The sequence below is a fragment of the Corvus hawaiiensis genome (assembly GCF_020740725.1).
Source record: "Corvus hawaiiensis isolate bCorHaw1 chromosome 31 unlocalized genomic scaffold, bCorHaw1.pri.cur SUPER_31b, whole genome shotgun sequence".
Taxonomy (NCBI): domain Eukaryota; kingdom Metazoa; phylum Chordata; class Aves; order Passeriformes; family Corvidae; genus Corvus; species Corvus hawaiiensis.
In genome coordinates, this window is record NW_025963247.1 from 276,814 (window position 1) to 297,812 (window position 20,999).

General features: G+C 49.4%; 4 long non-coding RNA genes across 5 annotated transcripts; 3 read left to right on the forward strand and 1 right to left on the reverse strand.

Annotated features, from left to right (window-relative positions):
* Nucleotides 1-2,038: 2,038 nt before the first annotated feature.
* LOC125320628 lies at nucleotides 2,039-3,289 on the reverse strand. Its single transcript, XR_007201228.1, has 3 exons — nucleotides 3,232-3,289; nucleotides 2,478-2,549; nucleotides 2,039-2,120 (listed from the first exon to the last, which is right to left on the reverse strand). It is a non-coding gene; the product is annotated as an uncharacterized LOC125320628 (long non-coding RNA).
* Nucleotides 3,290-3,736: 447 nt separating this feature from the next.
* LOC125320662 lies at nucleotides 3,737-5,072 on the forward strand. Its single transcript, XR_007201239.1, has 3 exons — nucleotides 3,737-3,782; nucleotides 4,890-4,969; nucleotides 5,047-5,072. It is a non-coding gene; the product is annotated as an uncharacterized LOC125320662 (long non-coding RNA).
* A 54-nt stretch (nucleotides 5,073-5,126) lies between these two features.
* On the forward strand, nucleotides 5,127-13,050 carry LOC125320660. Of its 2 annotated transcripts, XR_007201237.1 has the most exons (8): nucleotides 5,127-5,699; nucleotides 8,776-8,803; nucleotides 9,821-9,834; nucleotides 11,500-11,579; nucleotides 11,657-11,747; nucleotides 12,626-12,688; nucleotides 12,767-12,808; nucleotides 12,895-13,050. It is a non-coding gene; the product is annotated as an uncharacterized LOC125320660 (long non-coding RNA). The 2 variants fall into 2 exon arrangements; XR_007201236.1 differs by having other exon boundaries at nucleotides 5,128-5,699; nucleotides 11,657-12,688.
* LOC125320661 lies at nucleotides 5,957-6,887 on the forward strand. The gene is made up of 3 exons (XR_007201238.1): nucleotides 5,957-6,072; nucleotides 6,152-6,228; nucleotides 6,310-6,887. It is a non-coding gene; the product is annotated as an uncharacterized LOC125320661 (long non-coding RNA).
* Nucleotides 13,051-20,999: the final 7,949 nt, after the last annotated feature.

Consider the following 20,999-nt stretch of genomic DNA (forward strand, 5'->3'; position numbering starts at 1 on the left):
TCTGCTCACAGTCTCCTAAGAAGGCCGGGGTCCTAGGGCTGCACATTTGGGCCATGCTCTGGACCAATGCCATCGTCACAGGGTATACCTGGGTTGCGAGGAGACAAGGGGGTGTGGCATTGCTGAAACTTGAGCAGACCCTCGCTCCTTCCCTGACTTGCCCCAACACCTCTCCTGTTGCCGAATGCTGCCCGGATGGCACCTTTGAACAGGAAATGTAAAGGCTTCACTGCAGACTCCTGTAATACTTCTGGAAGGCACACGAGGGCGGCGAGCCGGGTCCGTGAGCCGGTCAGCGAGGGGCTGCGGCATAATAGAAGTGCACCACCTAAAATGCACAAACAATAACAGATGCTTAGAGCTGTACCAGAACTTGGCCCCCAAGCAATAACAACTCCTTCTGTCCATGGGTCGCCGCTCACTTGGCTCCATCGACCTTGACTGCTGCTATCCGGCTTTACCTATTAGAAATAAAGACACAGAACAATGCTGTAACACAGCCACCATTCTCACCTCCCCTGAAAAGCTGAACAATGGCTGACTATCCTGGAGGAGAAGGGGCAAATCAAAATGCAAAGTCCTGTACTGACATAGTGTCCAAAAGCATCACACTGGCAGTTTAATTTCTGTCTGAAACCGCTGGACCACGACCTCTTTCTGCAGGGGTCTCTGTCATACTGGAGTAGCAGTTTGAATTCTGCAGACCACCTGTAAAACACCCAGAAAACAAAGGATGCTTATAGTTTCATCGCTAATACAACAACTCTGGTAGCATCCAGTTGTGTGCTGGAATCAATACTCATCTCGGCTGCCGGTATTCACCTGGCTCACCATCTCCCCGGCGCCGATACCCAGCCGTGTTGAGTGCTTTGCATCTTCAAAATTAAAGGAAAAGCCAAACAATGAGGTAAACACAGAGCTGAAAGTCAGGCCGCCGCTCAGGGGTTGGGTGCCATGGTCCTCCAGCCTCCTCCGTTCATATCGGGTTTACATCCTATCCGTCTCTGCAAAAAGATTATTTGTCAAAGTCACTCAGACACACAGGGAAAGCTTAACCTTTCCCAAGTTCTCATTTCTCAAAGCAAACCTCCTCAGATCCGAGAAGAGCCTGCATTAAGACAAATGCCTAGAGGACTGCAAGGTGCTGCTGCTGTCTCAGCCCACCCCTGAATAGACCAGCCATGGTTGCTCTGTCTGAGGTGCAGCTCGGGTGGCTAGGCAAAGCTCAAGGTTACCTGTAAAATCTTCTTTCTATTCCACCTACTCCTCACTCTATTCCACAGGGCAGAGCAGTTCCAAGCTAAACACCAACTCAAACAAGACATTATGCTACAAGCAGCATGACAAGAGAATGATAAAAAATAGCTCTCAGGAAGAAGAATGACAGCGAGGACCGAGACGACGCCAAAAAAGATGACCTATGGCACGGCAACGGTGGACGGAAGAGGCTCTAAGGAGCGGAAGAAAAGACTGTAACAGAGTGACCCGTTAGAAGAGCTGTCGGTCACGATGATCAAGACGGCTGAGAGACAATGCTGTGCTCAGAATGCTCCCCATATCCTTAGGATCTTATAAGCCCCAGAATGCTATAACTCACAGCCGGAAAGGACAGACAGCAACACAGCTGGGAACAAGGTCTTTTCTGAGATGCAATTCCTAGATGTGGCCGAGCCCGCCGGTAAAAGAACGAACGATATCGGCGTCGTGCCGAGAAGCGCAAACATTCGAGAACCTAGAGATGACAGCTGACACTTGGGATAAGGCCCTCAAGGGAAAAGGCAGAGATATTTGAGCTACGGGATCCCAGAAACACGCTAGACAACACGCGACACACTAGAACTGCTGTGCCCTGCACACCCAACGGCTGCAATCAAAAGTAGAGCCGCTCCCTTTAGCTGTCCTAAGAGGCCCCTCAGAGGACATCCCTTTCCCCTCTGCTAATTTTTAAACCTCTCCCAGGAATTTCCAACCCGCTACCCTGCTATCATCCCATCTGGGGCTCATGGCCCCTGACACTTATCTTTCAGATAACCGATGACATGAATCCACGTCGGACATGAAATGAGTCCGCCTCGGCCATCTCAGAAGGCCCCGCGATCACCGGTTAGCTTCTTGGTCTGCTACGATAAAGAAAACCAAAATCAATGCACGAGTTTAATGGCACATGGGCCAAACACCAAGTTGGCTACTCGCCCTGTCACAAGTGTGCCGGGGTCCTGGAGCCTAAGGCGTCATCCTGAGTCTAAGGCTGCGGCCATTATTACAATGGGCACCCAGGTTAGTGAGAGACAGAGCTACGTGGCCTTTCTTTACGTGCCGTAAGACACGTAAATGCATCTTCTGTGCCTGTGGAAAAGCCTTAGGCGCCCCCAAACAGACACCATTTCCCACTGTGCTACCTTCAAAACCCCTCCACCGTAACTCCTAACCTGGTACCCCACTCATCCTCCCTCTCCCAGTCACAATCCTCCCCTTACCCATTGGAAAGCCTCAATCTCAGACATCATCTCTGACACAGGGCAGATCCCTTTTGCAACACGCTGAATTTGCTGAAAAAATCCAAAGTACCATACTTGACACAGCCTGGAATTTCAGGGATTTGCAATGCTTCTTAAAAAACAAAACAAAAGAAAACAAAAAAATTAGAAAAGCACTTTACCATCCCTGACACATAACCCCAAATCATTAACTTAAATACCCACTGTGTTCAATGCTATCTTCTTCACTGCCTCTGGTGATTTAGATGCCAAAAGCACCTGCTGAAAAGAAGCTAAGATAAACTGAAAGATTCCCTTGATTGAAATAAGAGAAGGGCTCTTTCACTAGTTAGTCCCAGAAAAAGAATGAAGGCCTTCGCCAAATGCTGGCGTTAATATACCCCTGGCTAGGCCCACCTGTCCTCCCTAAGATGCTCTGGAAGAGGAAGGAGGCAAATAACACAAGGGGTAAAAGCTCAAATGAGCTGCAGCTGGTTAGCTCACCTGACTTAAGTTTGAGGTGAGTAAAGCCATTCATATAATTAGTTACACGTGGAATACTAGTTAGTAATCACTAAGGAACAATTATGCAAATTAACAACTAGCTATACCAGCTATATCGATCTGTGCTGCCAAAGCATAAAGTTTTATTTCTTACCCAGTCTCTGCCCTTTCACTTGATGCAGTTGCAGAAAAAAAGAAGGCATTATCATTTCCCTGAAGAAGTTTTTCCTCTATCTAGCACTTTACTCACCTTACACTTAAGCCAGAGGATGCAAGCAGGTACAGCTCCTGTGAGGGCTTTTATACCTCGTGGTATTTGCCCCCTCCCTTTTCCTGGGAATCGTGGGAAGGAGAGGCGGGCCTGGCCAGGGGTATATTAACCCCAGCCTTTTGCAAGGGGATTTATTCCCCCTGTGGGATTGATGGGGGTGAGGGCTCTCCTTTCGTTTCAATGAAGGGACTCTGTTAGCCTATTTCAGCTTTTTTTTTTTTTTTTTTTTTTTTTTTCTTCTTCTTCAAGTGGGTGCTTTTAGCCTCTAAAGCAACAGAGGCATTAAAGACACTGGGAAGAAGACAGCATTGAACACAGGGAGTATTTAAGCTGTCAATTTTGGGTTGTGTGCTCAGGGGTAGTAAGGTGCTTTTATAATTTCTTTTTTTGTTCTTGTTTTGTTTTAGGAGCACTGTAACTTCTGGGTTGCCTCGAGTATGAAACTTCAAATTTTTTCAGCCCCTTCATTGTGTCACAAAAGGGCTCTGCCCCACATCAACAATGGCATCTGAAATTGAGGCTTCTGATAGGTAAGTCATGGATTGTGACTGGGAGAGGAAGCATGAGCAGGGTTGTTGAGCCTTCGACAGGGTACTCTACTTTCTTGGAGCAGGGTAAAAGAGCAGAGGAGGCTGCTGTTCTGTGAAGTTCTTTATTTCATAGTCTTACACCTTTCTTGAAGGCTGAGTTCAAAGGGGGTTACATGATAAAGCCAAGCAGCAACAGCAGGCACAGCTAGCTGCTTCTTCTATATGCTCTATATATACTATACTCTATTTCTTAGACTCTATACAGTATTTTTTAGACTCTATTTTTTCTTGTAGAAGTGTGGATTATATTTGCTAACTGATGAATAAGATTAATACACAATTCTAGTCTTTCTGTTCTTAACCTATCCTGGTCTAATTCTAACATTCATAAGCCTTACACAAGTGTTATATAGGTATTGCACAGATATAGGTATGCAGTTTCTATCGGTTCTTATTGTTTATGTGAACACTCCATCTAAAAAATGTGAGCAGTATAATTCCATCTGTGTTTTGTCTAAAGTAAAGAATTTTGTGAAAAGGTAACGCTGCTGCAGCAAGAACTGTGTTTAAGGTGTCTGCTATAGCTTTTTAATGTTTAAGACACTTAGCATATATTTCTCCTAAAAGCTAAAAAATTTATATTGCCATTTCACTTTGGTGTGGCTTCATGTATCTCAGCTTGTGCAAAGGTTTTAATTCAACCCCTGTGCTTTGGCTTCCCTCTGGGCATGAGTCCAGAGGAGCTTTCATTCCAACACAGGGTAACCGGTTTAGGAAGCACCAGGAGGGGTTTTGAGGGCTGTACGGTAGGAAAAGGTGTCTATTCTGACCCCCCCTAAGGCTTTTTCCTGAAGCACAGAGGATGCATTTACACGTCTTAAAACACACAAAAGCGATGGACCCGGCCCGCCGCCCTCGTGAGCCCTCCAGAAGTGTTACGGGACTCTGCGATGAAGCCTTTCCCTTTTCCATTTGAAGGTGCTGTCAGGGCAGCCTTTGGCTACGGCAGAGGAATTGCAGCGAGTCGGGGAGGGAGGGAGGGAGGAGGAGCGAGGGTCAGCTCAAGTTTCAGCAATGCCGCACCCCCTCGTCTCCTCTTTAACCCAGGTGTACCCTGTGACAGCAGCGTCAGCCTCGGAGCGCGGCCGAAGCGTGCGGCCCCAGGAGCCCGGCCCTCTTAGGAGACGGTGAGTACAGGAATTGTGGGGTTCTGACCCAGGTGCCGCTCAGTTCGTGCTCTGATGTTTGGTTTTCTTTATTGTAGCTGACTAAGAGAGAACAGCCCAGCGACAGCAGGAGCTTCCAGGACGACGACGACATCCCCGGATGTCCAAGGGAGATAAGTGGAGGGGATGCAAGCGGGGTGTCGGTTTGGGGCTCGCCAGGAGGGAATATGGAGTCAGCTTTGGAGATGGGGATGTCTAAGAAGGGGCCCCTTAGGCCCCATGAAGGCAAAGCCTCACTTTTGGTCACAATGCTGATGTGTGCAGGGCAGAGCAGTCCCGGTGCATGTCGTGTCACTTGTCTGTTGTGCGTTCTGTCTCTATTCGCATCTTGTGTGTTCTGCCTCAGCCCTTCAGTGTGCTTGTGGTCATTCTTCTCACCGAGACTTTTCTCTCCTTGTCGTGCCCCCTTGTTTGCCATCTGCTGGTGCCTGCATGGGTTTGGTGCAGAGCTGCTCTGCCCCGCTGCATGGCCTGGCCTATAGCCATAATAGGACCGGGTCCTGGGTTTTGAGATCTCTAATGTAGGGTGTAGTTGGACCTCAAGATGGTCTTCCTAGATTGACACAGGATGGCTGGAGCTGTTAAGTTCTCATGCAGCCCTTTGACTTTTGTCATCACTTTCTTTCAGGTGCAGATGGCATAAATCCGTGGCAGGGTGCCCCACACCGGGTGAGGATGTTCCTGCAGGAAGGTGAGTCGCTGTTTGTGTTTGCAGGGCACATGTTAATGGTGGCTATGTTACAGCACTGGGTTTTATGTTTCTTTTTAGGAGGTAAAGCCAGATAGCAGCAGTCAAAGTGAAGCAAGCGAGGTAAGCGGTGACCGGTGGAAAGAACAAGTTCTTATTCTGTGGGTGTCAAGTTCTGATAGAGCTCCAAGCATCCATTGTCATTTGTGTGTTTTAGGTGGTCCACTTGTATTACACCAGACCTCCTCACTGACAGAGCTGGCTGTCTACCCTTGTGAGGCCTCTGAAAGCATTACGGGTCGCTTTGACCAAGCCTTCACCTTTTCCATTCAAAGGGTCTTTCTGAGCAGCCTTTGTCAACAGCTGGGGAGTTGTGGTGAGTCAGGGAGGGGGGAGGAGCGAGGGTCCGCTCAAGTCTCAGCAATGCCATGTCACCTTGTCTCCTCCTAATCCAGGTATACCCTGCAACAACAGTGTCTGCCTTGGAGCACGGCCAAAGCGTGCAGCCGGAGGACCCTGGCCCTATTAGAAGGTGAGTAGTGGAATTTTTGGGTTTTGGCCGAGGTGCCACTAAGTTCATGCACTGATGTTTGTTTTGTTTTCCTCATTGTAGCCAAGTGAGAGAGAACAGCCCAGTGACGGCAGGAGCTTCCAGGACGGCAAGGCGGCCTTCTTCTGCACCCGAGGCAGATTGACATCCCCGGACCTCCGAGAGCTAAGTCGAGGCTTGTGACCCACAGAGGGGGTGACAGCGGGGTGTTGAGTTGGGACTCGCCGGGAGGGATTTTTGAGTCAGGTTTGGAGGTGGGGATGTTCAAGAAGGGGCCCCTTAGGCCAGCACAAAGGGAAAATCTCATGTTTGACCACAATGCTGAGGTCTGCAGGGCAGAGCAGTCCTGGTGCACGTCACTTGTCCCTTGTGTCTCTGTCTTTTGAGCATCTTGTCACAGGTGTTTTGCCTTAGCCCTTTGAGATGCTTATCACAAATGCTGGGCATTATTCTTAGCATCTCTGCTCTTGGTGTTCCTCAGTGTGGTGCTGATACCATTGATCCTTTGACTCTTGAGCTTGGAACTTCATCAGAATTGCGTCTCTTTAGCAATATCGAGTCGGGTGTCTTTTCAGGTCTTGTTCTGAGCTACATCGACAGCTGTGCACCACAATGATCCATTACAGGGGATGAGGACTTGTAAGAATGCAAAGACAGCTAGAGGATTCTGCCCGTACAATTCTCGGGCCTCTGTCTTTGCAGTTCTTGGATTAAGTCTTTCTGTTAGCATCCTCTTCTGCCAGGGTTCTTGGAGCCTCGTCGGCTCACCACCGGTCTTGTCTAGGTCATCTCATTCCTCATTGTCTTGGTCTTTGTCATCATCTAGCCCAGAGTTTTCTCTCCTTGTTGTGTCCCCTCGTTTGTCATCTCCTGTGTCACGGGTGCCTGCTTGGGTTTGGCCCGGAGCCGCTCTGCCCTGCTGCACAGCCTGGCAAAGAGGTGTAATAGGACAGGGCCCAGGGAGTTAAAATTTGTAATGTAGGGTGTAGTTTGGTCTCTAGATGGTATTCCTGGATTGACACAGGATGGCCGGAGCTGTTAAGTTCTCATGCAGCCCTTTGACTTTTGTCATCGCTTTCTTTCAGATGCAGATGGATTAAATCTATGGCAGAGGGCCCCAGACTGGGTGAGGGGGTTCCCATAGGAAGGTCAGTCGCCGTTTGTGTCTGCAGGGCAAGTGTTAATGGTGGCTGTGTTACAGCATTCTTCTTTGTTTTTAGGAGGTAAAGCTGGATAGCAGCAGTCAAGGTCAAGTGAGCAGGGTAAGCGCTGACCGGTGGAAAGAAACACTTGTTATTCCTTGGGTGCCAAGTTCTGGTACAGCTCTAAGCATCTATTGTCATTTGTGTGTTTTAGGTGATCCGCTTGTATTACGCCGAAACCCCTCGCCGACCGACCGGACCGGGCTCACTGCCTTCATGAGCCCTCTGGAAGTGTTACAGGACTCTGTGACAAAGCCTTTACCTTTTCCATTCGGAGGTACCATCCGGGTAGCCTTGGGCAACGGCAGAGGTGTTATGGTGAGTTGGGGAGTGAGGGAGGAGTGAGGGTCCGCTCAAGTCTCAGCAATGCTGCACCACCTTGTCTCCTCTTAACCCAGGCATACCTTGCGCCGATGGCATCGGCCTCAGAGCGTGGCCAAAGCGCGCGGCCTGAGGACCCCGGCCTTCCTAGGAGACGGTGAGTGGCGGAATTGTTGGGATTTGGCTGTGGTGCCACTAAGTTCATGCACCCGTGTTTGTTTGGTTTTCTTTATTGTAGCCAGCTAAGAGACAACAGCCCAGTGACGGCAGGAGCTTCCAGGACGGCGAGGCGGCCTTCTTCCGTACCCGAGGCGGATTCGCATCCCCAGATGTCCGAGTGATAAGTCCAGAGCTGTCACCCAGAGAGGGGATGAAAGTCGTGTGCTGGGTTGGGACTTGCTGGGAAGGATTTTTGAGTCAGCTTTGGAGATGGGGATGTCTAGGAAGGGGGCCCTTAGGCCCCATAAAGGGCAAGTCTCAGTTTTGATGACAAGGCTGATGAGTGCAGAGCAGAGGAGTCCTGGTGTATGTCATGTCCCTTGTCTATTGTGCATTCTCTGTCCTTTGGGCATCTCATGTCTTCTGCCTTAGCCCATCGATGTGCTTGTGGTCGTTCTTCACTGAGAGTTTTCTCTCCTTGTCATGTCCCCTCGTTTGTCACAGGTGCCTGCTTGGTTTTGGCCTGGAGGTGCTCTGCCCTGCTGCATAGCCTGGCCTATAGGTTTAATAGGACAGGGCCCTGGGACTTGAAATTTGTCATGTAGGGTGTAGTTTGGTCTCTAGATGGTATTCCTAGATTGACACAGGATGGCCAGAGCTGGTAAGTCTCATGCAGCCCTTTGATTTTTGTCATCGCTTTCTTTCAGATGCAGAAGGGTTAAATCCATGGCAGGGCATCCTGTACCAGGTGAGGGGGTTCCTGCAGGAAGGTTAGTCACCTTTGTCTATGTAGAGCAAGTATAAATGGTGGCTATGTTACAGCATTGTTCTTTGTCTTTATTTTTAGGAGGTAAAGCTGGATAGCAGCAGTCAAGGTGAAGTGAGCAAGGTAAGTGGTGACCGGTGGAAAGAAAGAGTTGTTATTCCTCGGGTGCCAAGTTCTGGTGCAGCTCGAAGCATCGACATTGTCATTTGTGTGTTTTAGGTGGTCCCCTTGTATTACACCAAAACCCCTCACCGACTGGCCGATGGACCTGGTTTGCTGTCCTCGTGAGCCCTCTGGAAGTGTTACAGGACTCTGCAATGAAGTCATTACATTTTCCATCTAAGGGACAACAGCCTGGCAATGGCAGGAGCTTCCAGGATGGTGAGGCGGCCTTTTTTTGCAAATCCCAGGTGGATTCACATCCCAGGACGTCTGAGAGATAAGTCGAGGGGATGAAAGCGGGGCATCGAGTCGGGGCTTGTTGGGAGGGATTTTTGTGTCAGCTTTGGAGATGGGAATACACAAGAAGTGGCCCCTTAGCCCACATGAAGGGAAAGTCTCACATTTGATCACAATGCTGAGGTGCACAGGGCAGAGCGGTCCGAGTGCATGTTGCGTTGTCTATTGCATGTTCTGTGTCTTTTGGGGATCTTGTGTTGCCGGTCTTCTGCCTTAGCCCTTCAATGTGCTTGCGGTCATGCTTTTTGCTGAGAATTCTGTCCTCGTTGCATCCCCTCATTTGTCATCACCTGTGTCACGGGTGCCTGCATGGGTCTGGCCTGGAGCTGCTCTGCCCTGCTGCATACTCTGGCATATAGGTGTAAGAGGACAAGGCTTGGGGACTTGAAATTTGTAATGTAGGGTGTAGTTTGGCCTCTAGATGATATTCCTGGATTGACACAGGATGGCCGGAGCTGTTAAGTTCTCATGCAGCACTTCATCATTGCTTTCTTTCAGATGCAGACAGATTAAATCCGTGGCGGAGGACCCCATACCGGGTGAGGGGGTTCCTGCAGGAAGGTGAGTCACTGTTTGTGTTTGCAGGGTGAGTGTAAATGGTGGCTGTGTTACAGCATTGTTCCTTGTCTTTGTTCTTAGGAGGTAAAGCTGGATAGCAGCAGTCAAGGTCAAGTGAGTGAGGTAAGAAGTCACTGGTGGAAAGAACCAGTTGTTATTGCTTGGGTGCCAAGTTCTGGTGCAGCTCTTTACATCCACTGTCATTTGTGTGTTTTAGGCGGTCCACTTGTATTGTGCTGAACCCCCTCACCGACCGGCTGACAGACCTGGCTCGCTGCCCTCGTGAGCCCTCCCCAGGTATCACGGGACTCCGAGATGAAGCCATTGCCTTTTCCATTTGAAGGTGCTCTCCGTGTTGCCTTTGGCAATGGCTGAGGAGCTGTGGTGAGTCAGGGAGGGAGGGAGGAGCGAGGGTCCACTCAAGTTTCCACAATGCCACAGCACCTCGTCTCCTCTTAACTCAGGTGTACCCTGCAACGGCGGCGTCGGCCTCAAAGCGCGGCCGAAGTGTGCAGCCTGAGAACCCCTGCCATCTTAGGAGACGGTGAGTACAGGAATTGTAGGGTTTTGGCCCACGTGCCACTTAGTTCAGGACTTGAAGTTTGGGGTTTTTTTTTATCTCAGCCACCCAAGAGACAACAGCCCGATGACGGCAGGAGCTTCCCGGACGGCGAGGCGGCCTTCTTTTGCACCTGAGGAGGATTCGCAGCCCCGGACTTCTGAGAGATAAGTTGAGGGCTAAGACCCACAGAGGGTATGAAAGCCAGGTGTCGGGTCGGGACTCGCCGGGAGGGATTTTTGAGCCGGCTTTGGAGATGGGGATACCCAGGAAGGGGCCCCTTAGCCCCCACATAAAGGGAAGTATCGCTTTTGATCACAATGCAGAGGTGCGCAGGGCAGAGCAATCCCGGTGCGTGTCGTGTCACCTGTCTATTGTTATGTTTTTTGGGCGTCTTGTCTCTTCTGCCTTAGCCCTTCGATGTGCTTGCGGTTTTTCTTTTCACAGAGAGTTTTCTCTCCTTGTCATGTCTCCTCATTTGTCATCTCCTGTGTCACGGGTGCTTGCACGGGTTTGGCCTGGAGCTGCTCTGCCCTGCCGCATAGTCCGGCACGTAGGTGTAATAGAACAAGGCCTGGGGACTTGAAATTTGTAATGTAGGGTGTAGCTGGGCTCTAGATGATACTCCTAGATTCACATGAGACGGCTGGAGCCGTGAAATTCTCATGCAGCCCTTTGACTTTTGTCATCACTTTCTTACAGATGCAGATGGATTAAATCGGTGGCAGAGAGCCCCATACCGGGTGAGGGGATTCCCGCAGGAAGGTCAGTCACTGTCTGTGCTGGGCAAGTGTAAATGATGGCTATGTTATAGCACCATTCTTGGTCTTTATTTTTAGGAGATAAAGCCGGATAGCAGCAGTCAAGGTCAAGTGAGTGAGGTAAGCGGTGACCGGTGGAAGGTAGAAGTTGTTATTGCTCAGGTGCTGAGTGCCGGTACTCTAGACTTTAAGCAGCCACGGTCATTTGTGTGTTTTAGGCAGTCCACTTGTATTATGCCAAATCCCCTCACCGACCGGCTGACAGAGCCGGCTCGCCACCCTTGTGAGCCCTCCCAAAGTGTCATGGGACTCTGCAATGAAGCCTTTACATTTTCTGTTCCAAGGTGCCTTGCGGGTGACCTTTGGCAACGGCAGAGGAGTTGCGGCGAGTCAGGGAGGGATGCAGGAGGAGCGAGGGTCCCCTCAAGTTCAACTAATTCCACAGCACCTTGTCCCTTCTTAACCCAGGCATATCCCACAACGATGGCATCAGCCTTGGAGCGTGGCTGAAGCGTGCTGCCAGAGGACCCCGGCCTTCTTAGGAGATGGTGAGTAGCGGAATTGTCAGGCTTTGGCTGACGTGCCACTAAGTTCATGTACTGATGTTTGGTTTTCTTTGTTGTAGCCGACTAGGAGATGGCAGGAACTTCCCGGACAGCGAGGCAGCCTTATTTTGCACCCGAGGTGGATTCACATCCCGGATGTCCGAGAGATAAGTTGAGGGTTATGACCCACAGAGGGGATGAAAGCAGGGTGCTGGGTCGGGCCTCGCCGGGAGGGATTTTTGAGTCAGCTTTGAAGGCAGGAATGTCCAAGAAGGGGCCCCGTAGCCCACATAAAGGCCAAGTCTCACTTTTGATCACAATGCCGAGGCGGGCAGAGCAGTCCCGGTGTGTGTTGTGTCACCTGTCTATTGTATGTTCTGTGTCTTTTGGGCATCTTGTGTCTTAGGTCTTTTTCCTTAGCCCTTCGAGGGGCCAGCTTATCAGAAATGCCGGGCATCATCCTTAGCATCCTTGGCTGGGTGCTGATACCGTGAGACCTTTGACCGATGAGCTCGGATGTGCATCGGAATCGCATCTCCCTTTAGAAGCATTGAGCCAGAGGTCTTGTTCTGAGCTGTATTCACAGCTGTGCACCGCAGTGATCCATTACAGAGGATTAGGACTTGTCAGAATGTAAGGAGCAGTAGAGGATTCTGACTGTACGATTCTCAGGCATCCATCTTTGCGGTTCTCAGAATAAGCCCTTCCGTTAGCATCTTCTTCGAGCCTCGTCGGTCTCGCTGAGACCATCTCGCTCCTCATTCTCTCGGTCCTTGCCGTCATTCCTCTTGCCAGAGTTTTCTCTCTTCATCGCATCTCCTTGTTTGTCATTTCCTGTGTCACAGGTGCCTGCATGGGTTTGGCCTGGAGCTGCTCTGCCCTGCCATGTAGTCTGGTGTATGGGTGTAGTAGGGAAAGTCCCAAGGCCTTGAAATTTGTAATGTAGGGTGTAGTTTGGCCTCTAGATGGTATTCCTAGATTAACACAGGATGCCTGGCGCTGTTAAGTTATCATGCAGGACTCTGACTTTTGTCATCGCTTTCTTTCAGATGCAGACGGATGAAATCTGTGGCAGGGTGCCCCAGACTGGGTGAGGGGGTTCCCGCAAGAAGGTCAGTTGCTGTTTGTGTTTGTGGGGCAAGTGTTAATGGTGGCTGTGTTACAGCACTATTCTTTGTCTTTGCTTTCAGGAGCTAAAGCTGGATAGCAGCAGTCAAGGTTGATGGAGTGAGGTAAGCAGTGACAGAATGAGTTGTAATTGCTCAGTTATCAATTTCTGGTGCAGTTCTAAGCATCCATTGTCATTTGTGTGTTTTAGGGGGTCCACTTTTTTAATGCCGAACCTCCTCGCCGACCAGCCGACGGACCCGCTTTGCCGCTGTCGTGAGCGCTCTGGAAGTATTATGGGACTCTGCAATGAAGCCTTTACATTTTCTGTTCGGAGGTACCTTCTGGTACATCCATGGCCGAGAAGTTGCGGTGAGTCGGGGAGGGAGGGAGGAGGAGGGAGGGTCCACTCAAGTTTCAGCAATGCCACAACGCCTTGTCTCCTCTTAACCCGGGCATACCCTGTGATGATGGTGTCGGCCTCGGAGCGTGGCTGAAGCGTGTGGTCCGAGGACCCCGGCCTTCTTAGGAGACGGTGAGTAGTGGAATTGTCGGGGCTTTGGCTGACGTGCCACTAAGTTCCTGTAGTGGTGTTTGGTTTTCTTTATTGTGGCTGACTAGGAGACGACAGCCTGGTGATGACAGGAGCTTCCCAGAGGGTGAGCCAGCCTTCTGTTGTGCCTGAGGAGGATTCCCATCTCCAGATGTCTGAGAGATAAGTTGAGGGCTACAATCCACTGAGGGAATGAAAGCAAGGTGTTGGGTCAGGGCTTGCCGGGAGGGATTTTTGAGTCAGCTTTGGAGGTGGGGATGTCCAGGAAGGGGCCCCTTAGGCCACATAAAGGGCAAGTCTCACCTTTGATCACAATGCCGAGGTGAGCAGAGCAGTCCCGGTGTGTGTCACTTTTCTATTGTATGTTCTGTGTCTTTTGGGCATCTTCTGTTGCAGGTCTTTTGCCTTAGCCCTTTGAGAATCTTATTGGAAACGCTGGGTGTTATTCTTAGCATCTCCGCTCTTGGTGCTCCTCCACCCGGTGCCGATACCATCAATCCTTTGACTCGAGAGCTTGGAGGCGCATCAGAATCGCATCTCTCTTTAGAAGCGTCGAGTCGGATGTCTTTTATGGTCTTGTTCTGAGCTGTATTCACAGCTGTATGCTGCAACGATCCATTAGAGTGGATTAGGACTTGTCAGAATGTGAAGAGTGGTAGAGGGTTCTGACCGTATGATTCTCGGGCATCCGTCTTTGCGGTTCTCAGAATAAGTCCTTCTTCTGCCAGGGTTCTTCGAGCCTCGTCGGCTCACTGTCGGTCTTGCCTAAGTCATCTCATTCCTTGTTCTCTTGGTCCTTGCGATCGTTCTTCTCGCCGAGGGTTTTCTCTCTTCATCCCATCCCCTCCTTTGTCCTTTCCTGTGTCACAGGTGTCTGCGTGAATTTGGCCTGGAGCTGCTCTGCCCTGCTGCACGGTCTGGCACATGGGTGTAATAGGACAAGGCCTGGGCACTTGTAATTTGTGATGTAGGCTGTAGTTTGGCCTCTAGATGGTATTCCTAGATTGACACAAGATGGCTGGAGCTATTAAGTTCTCATGCAGCCCTTTGACTTTTGTCATCGCTTTCTTTCAGATGCGGAGGGATTAAATCCGTGGCAGAGCGCCCTGGACCGGGTGAGGGGGTTCCCACAGGAAGGTCAGTCACCATTTGTGTTTGTGGGGCAAGTGCAAATGGTGGCTGTGTTCCAGCATTGTTCTTTGTCTTGATTTTTAGGCTGTAAAGCCGGATCTCAGCCATCAAGGTCAAGTGAGTGAGGTAGGCAGTGACCGGTGGACTGAACTAGTTTTTCTTCTCAGTTATCAATTTCTGGTGCAGCTCTAAGCATCTGTTGTTTTTTGTGCATTTTAGGAGGTCCACCTGCAAGATGTCCTGGTCTGGGATGCTGGCAGCCAGGTAGGTGCAAGCTTAAGGTATAGGTGCAGTGTACTTTAATTGGAGGGGGGAGGTTGTGATTTCAAAGTCTTTCAGGATGTTTTTTTGCTTTGTTTCTTTGCAGGTGCTGCTGCTGCTGCCTTGGACATGCCAAGAAATAGAGACAATCAGGTGAGTTGGCCTTTAAGCGGGGCAAGTAATAGGTGAGCGGTATGTGGCGGTGTGCTGAGCATGTACCTTTTTGCTTTGCAGCTATTTTCTGGGCCGCCTCTGGAATCGGATGAAGATTTGAGGTGAGCTGGGGTATTGGTGTGGAGGACGCCTGGGGATTAATATTCTTGAGGGCCACAGTGATGTTTTCTGTTTTGTCGTCTTAGGTACCGTGAGCAGCTGCAGAGCCAAAGTTTGGAAGCGGCCAGTAGGTGATGAGCCTCGACCCTTAGGAGGGAGGGAGGCCTTGTGCAAGGGGTCACTTTTGGGACGTCTCATTGCGGTCTGAATTTTTACAGCCACCAAAACAGACCCTGGGGACTGTATCAACATCCATGGCGCCCATGTGTTCATTTCCATTGAGGATGGATTTTGTCGGCTCGTCTTCCAAAAGCTAAGTGTTGGGACCGGTGGTGGGGACAAGGGAAAACCCTTTGGAATTTAAGGAGGCCATTTGAAGTTAGCTTAGAGGAGAGGGCCGTAGCGGGATAGGCCTCTTGGAAGTAAAGGGAGAGGGTTTCTCCTCAGCATCGCCCGACCTTTTGCCGGGCAGGACGGTTCCGACCCGTCTCTGTGTTCTCATGAGCTTCACGTCATCGGCCTTCTCTGAGTCTCGATGTCATCGCGGATCTTTTTTGCCTGAGGAGCTCGCCTTTGGGTCTGGAGCAATCGCCCCGGTCCCCTAGCTGTTGTTGCCTTCTTCTCTAGGCCTCCTGAGCTTCTTGAGCATCCTCTTAACAGCTTTGGTACTAACTTCTTGTAAGTACTTATGTTTCACCATCATGTGCTATTGCCATAGAGCTTTCTTTCCTTTGGCATCATCAGCCTCTGGCTCATCTTGCAGTAGGAATCTTGGGTCCATCAGGTGAAACTGCTGGGCAGTTTCAACTTGTGTCTCTGTTCTGTAGGTTGTGTCTATGTTATGTAGTGTCCATTGTCCTCTGTGTCACAGGGCTTTGTTGCACGTCAGGGATTTTTTTGCGTCGTTCTGGGCTGTATTGGCCGTACTCTTACTTGCCTACTTTCCCGGATGGGGCTTATTCTGGCATCTTTACTTCTTGAGACCGGAGGAAGTACACAAGATGTTCTCATCCACCTTCCTTCTCAGTTTTGGTACCAGCTTCTTTTCACATGCCATTCCCTTGGACTTCTATAGGGAGGGTATCGGACCCTCCCTCTGTGACTGCAGTATTTCAGTAGGTTCCATTGCCTCTAAGTGTATTGCACTCGAGAATTCATCTTCTGGAGACTCATCTTGAGCCCTCGCGTCATCTTTCCTTAATTTGGGGTGCCGCCCGTCTGTGCGCCGCTTAGGGTCGGAGCCGCCCTGCCCTGGCACGTAGAGTCACAGTTAGGCAGAACAGCCATAAAACTTAAGGGTTCATCTATTTTCTATGGGGTTTTGGGCAGAAAATTTATGGGCCTGGTGTGGGCATAACTCCTAGCCACGGGCCACTCTCTGACCACCTCACATTGTCTCGCAGGTCCCGAGGCGGCTTTGGATCTCCACGGTCACCAATGCTACGGATTTTCCCGGAATCTATGGCTCAAGGTTGAGGAGCGGCAGCCGGGGGAGATGTACCAAAGTATCTCCATCAGTGGAGTGTTTTGATGAATGGCTGCAGTTGGGGTGTAAGCTGAAGAGTGTGTGACTGTCTGTATCTGTGTGTGTGAGGTTGTGTCTGCCTGTGAGAGTGTGTGTGGAATGGTTCTAACCGTGTGTGGATGGTTTTTGCCTTTCAGGTTTTTCAACACATTTTTAAATTTAGAATAAAAAAACCCCAGCTGGGTTTTCCTTGGTCCTGGCCGGTCTGCGAGGCGATGTTCATCGCCAAGGTTTGGGTGCGGACTGTGCCGGGGTTTTGTCAGGCAGGACAATTTGGAGGCTTCCGGGAACCCTGTTCCCGAGGGGCCTGGGTGGGGAGAGTGGTTGAGATGATGGTGGGATTGTGTGGAAGCTGAAAGAGGTGTGTGTGGTGGATGACTGTTATGTTCTCCCTGTGGTGCTGTTGTTTTGGGTTTCCTCTAACAATAAAACAAAATGTAGCAAGTTTTCCAGAAATAGAATAATTGTTATATTGTATTGGTATGTATTTGGCTTGTGTTGCTCCGTAGTGGTCTGTATTTGTGTTTGCTGCTGCATTTCCATGTATTGCTCTGTATGCAAATTGGACTTTTACCAGTGTGTATATGGATTGTATTTGTACTTTATTTGTATACATTGTTGTTTCTGTATACAAAAATCCATTCAATCAAGTTGAATAAACCCTAAAACCCTAATAAAGATGCCCACCCCCACCCCTCCCCCCCCCCCCCCCCCCCGGCTCCTGTCTTTCTTTGGTGTGGTTTAGTAATTTTTTCACTGTATGTCTTGCTTTGCTTTACTTTCTAGTCTATTCCTCACTTTACTTTTCCCTGTCTATCGTCATTTCTGTGTCTGTTTTTCTCACTGTTTCTACCTCTGTCTCTCAGTTTCTCTTCTCTCTCTCTCCAATTATATTTCTCTCTAGGTTTATTTTCCTATTTCTCTTTAACTATTTCCTTGTTTGTTTTTGACTCCGTTTCTTTGCTTTTCTCTTTTTTCCTTATTGCTTTGTCTCTCTCTTTTTGTCTTTAACTCTGTTTCTGTCCTTCTCTATTTTTCTGTTCTTTACTCGCAGGGCTGTGCCCTGAGGGGGAGCTCAGAGATATTGGTCAGCTCAGGGAATGAGCCTGGCTCAGGGTAAGGAAATTCACTGTGCAGTTACTTTGGGCCCTTTCTCTTGTTCTTGTTCTCCTTCTCCCTCTCTTCCCAACACCGGTTCCAGACCTCAGTATAATCCATGTTCCCACAGCCTGACCTTGCAGTTTTCCCAGTTTAGCAGCCCCAGCAACACTTGCAGCCTCTTTGTCTGGACTTTGTCTTGCTGGAATCTCCCTTTGCTGATCCTTTGCTGCCTCACCTTTTATCCAGCAATAACGTGCAGTGGGTGGAAGCTTCTCAGAATTCCCTCCCTGTTCCACTGGAAACATTCCCAAGTGGAACCAGCTGCACTGCCCATCAGCACTTCCCTGCTTTTAGGGGTGGTTGAGGCATGAAGGATGCAACAAATGGAGTTGGCTCCAAGGGGATGAAATGCTCCCCGTGAGGCTGCTCAGAGAGCTGGAGCTGAGGAATCCGGGTGGGAATCACTCCAAGAAAAAGGAAGGAAAAGAGAGCAGAGGAACAGGGATGCAATTCCAGCCTCTCCAAGGACTGGGATGGGCACATTCACCATCACCATTTAATCTAGACACGATTTCTTCTTTGCCTCTGGCTGCCAGGAGTAGGATGAGCAGTTTAATGAGTTTAAATAGTGAATAGTTTAAGTAGCTGGAAGAGACTGGATCAATAGCTGCTTAAACAAACAACTGGATCCCTGTTTCCAAGCTTGGATGTAGTTTTGGAAGGTTCCTGGCAATTTGGCAGGGATTAGTGATGCTGAGAATGTGCTTTTTTGTGGGTTTGGGGCTTTTACTCCTGTTCACGTGGCTGCTTTTTCTTGTTGAGTGGAAAACAGGAGGGAAAGAGCAACCATGGAAGGAATTCCACTCTTGCTGCTTCAAGGGATGGATCAGGAAGGAAACAGGCTGCAGGGAATTTGGAGTGCAAACTGAGATCTCTCCGATATTTTCGGCTCAGTCAGTCCATCGGTGCTTGGTGGCTGTTTAGGCCACGTGCAAGGTGAAGGATGGTGCACATCGCAGAGCTGCTGGTGGCTCCTTCCCCTGCCCGGCTGTCAGTCACCCTGCAGGGTGCTGGAGCAGCGTGCCAGAGGCCACGGATCCTATGGATCCCATGGGTCCCAGGGGCGTGATCAGGAGCCTGAGCCTGCTGGCCACTCCTTGCTCTCTCTTATCCTGACTTTTCAGCTCTGCAGCGAATCCAGCTCGAGCTTTTCAACCCTTAGAAACCCAGGGAACTTTCATGTCTGTTCTCAGATCTGGGATTTAAATCCAGCCCTTATCAAAGCACCCGTGACCAGGCAGGCCCTGAATCCCAGCAGGGATCTGATAAAGAGGGACCTGACATCCTAAAGAAACCCTTTGAAATCCTGCTGGGATTGATTTGTATCCATAATGGAGCCCAGAGCTCTCTGCCAGGGAGAGATGAAGCTGCTCCTTTGCTTTATCATCCTCAGGCCCTTCCCAGCTTCGAGGGAAATTCACTCCCTCTTCAAGCCCCAAAATCACGGAAAAGTTCCTTTGTATCCTTCTCTCCACAGCCCCTACGTGGATTAATCAACTTTTCCAAGCTGATTAATGGTTTGACAGAAGAACTGCCTGGAGAGCAGCTGAATTCCCACAGCAAAATTCCTGACTGAGGGAAATGACCTTGGGTTCCTCCCCTTCCCGTAAAGCCTGGGAAATCTGGGAAAATCACAGCTCCAAAGGAGCTGCTCCCCTTGCCCCTGGATTCAAAGAGAAATGGAGAAACACTTGAGGAAGTTTTGAGATAAAACCACTGCAGATAAAATTGAAATGAGCCCTTCAGCCCTTTTTTTGTGTGGTATTTAGGATGCAAGGGAAAGAAGGGCTGGGTAATCCCTGGGGTTAGGGAACAGCATGGCTGAGGTCCCAGATTTCGAGGCCAGGTAATGGCTGGAACAAAACATTAATATGGACTTTGTCTTTAAAAGCAAAAGCTTTAAAAATTAGGAATAGAACAGAAACTCTCATTAATTCAGGACTGTACAGAGCCTAAAGCCTCCTTAGGTTTTCAGCTCAAGGCAACTTTCTTTTTCATGGGGCCATAAACAGATTTTTTCTGGCTTTTTAAAGCTGTTTCCTCTGCTAAAATCCATTCAGCTGTCAATCCATCCTCCCTCAGAAGGTGTCAGTGCAATCTACCTTAAATTAAAAAAAAAGCCCAGGGAAGAAGATCTTATCTCCCAGATGGAGAATGGGACAGGAAGAATAATAAAAGTGAAAGTGATTCACCAGGACTGGTGATGAAAAAATCCGTGATGGAATCAAGATTAGGATCTTAATCTGCTCCCTTCTTTCCACCTTGCCCCAGATCTGGGGCAGCTCTTGCTGGGCTGGATCCAGGATCACTGAAAGCAAAGGGCCAAAGGCTTCCAGGAACTTCAAACTCAGCAAAATCCCCCCAGCTCTGCCTGAAGTAGGAATATTAGGTTTAAAATGGGCCTTTTGTTACAGGGCTGGAATTAGGGAGCCGCCTAGCAGGGACTGAAAACACATCTGAGGATCAGCAGAGGAAAAAGCAGCTTTTTCCTGCTGTCTGCAGGTCAGAGCTCTTTAAATGGGGGCTGTTAAATGTCCCTGGCCACAGGAGATTGGGGAAGCAGAGGTGAAGGGAAAAAATCCTCTTTATTCCCTGATTGATCCCTGAGCTTGGGCTGCTCCAAAATGCAGCCCCAGAAAAAGAAGAAGCAGAGAGAGGGAATTTGTGCCTGCAGGGAGGGGCCTAAAGCTTCCTTAGGTTTTCAGCTCAAAGCAACTTTCTTTTTCATGGGGCCATAAACAGATTTTGAACTACCTTTTTCACCTTCCTTTCTTTGTTCATTTTTACCTTTCTACCTTTGTTTGTTTCTGTAGCAGCTTGGAAAAAAACAGAGACCACTGTTTCTTCAGGCAGGATCTCTTTATTACACAAGCCCCAGTATTTCTGTGTTTCTATTTTGGGAAAGTTTTAAAAGAGTTTTGGGAATGGGCACAGGGAAAGACAAAACAGCTCCATGCCCACACACTTGTCAGGGCAGACTTTCTGCCCCTTCTAGGCCACTGACTCAAACATGAAACCCCCCAGCTTTCTGGGAGGTGAAGGAAGAACAGTCACACCTGGTGCTTCTACCTGTAGCCATTTGCCTGCTCTGCATCTTTCCCAAGAGAGCAGAAGGCCCTTAGCAAAGTGAAGATCAGTGGAACAAGTGGCTCTTCCACTCAGGGCTCTCGTTAAGGCTGGAATGGCTGCTGCCAGCCTCTGCACTTTCTGCCTCTCCAACTTCCTCCCTTTGTTCATTTCTACCTTTCTATTTTTCTACCTTTGTTTGGTTCTGACTCTCTACCTTTCTATCTTTCTACCTTTGTTGCTTTCTACCTTTCTAAATTTCTAACTTGACATGTTTGTTTGTTTCTACCATTTGAACTTTCTATCTTTCCATCTTTCTTCATTTCTAACTTTCTACATTTCTACC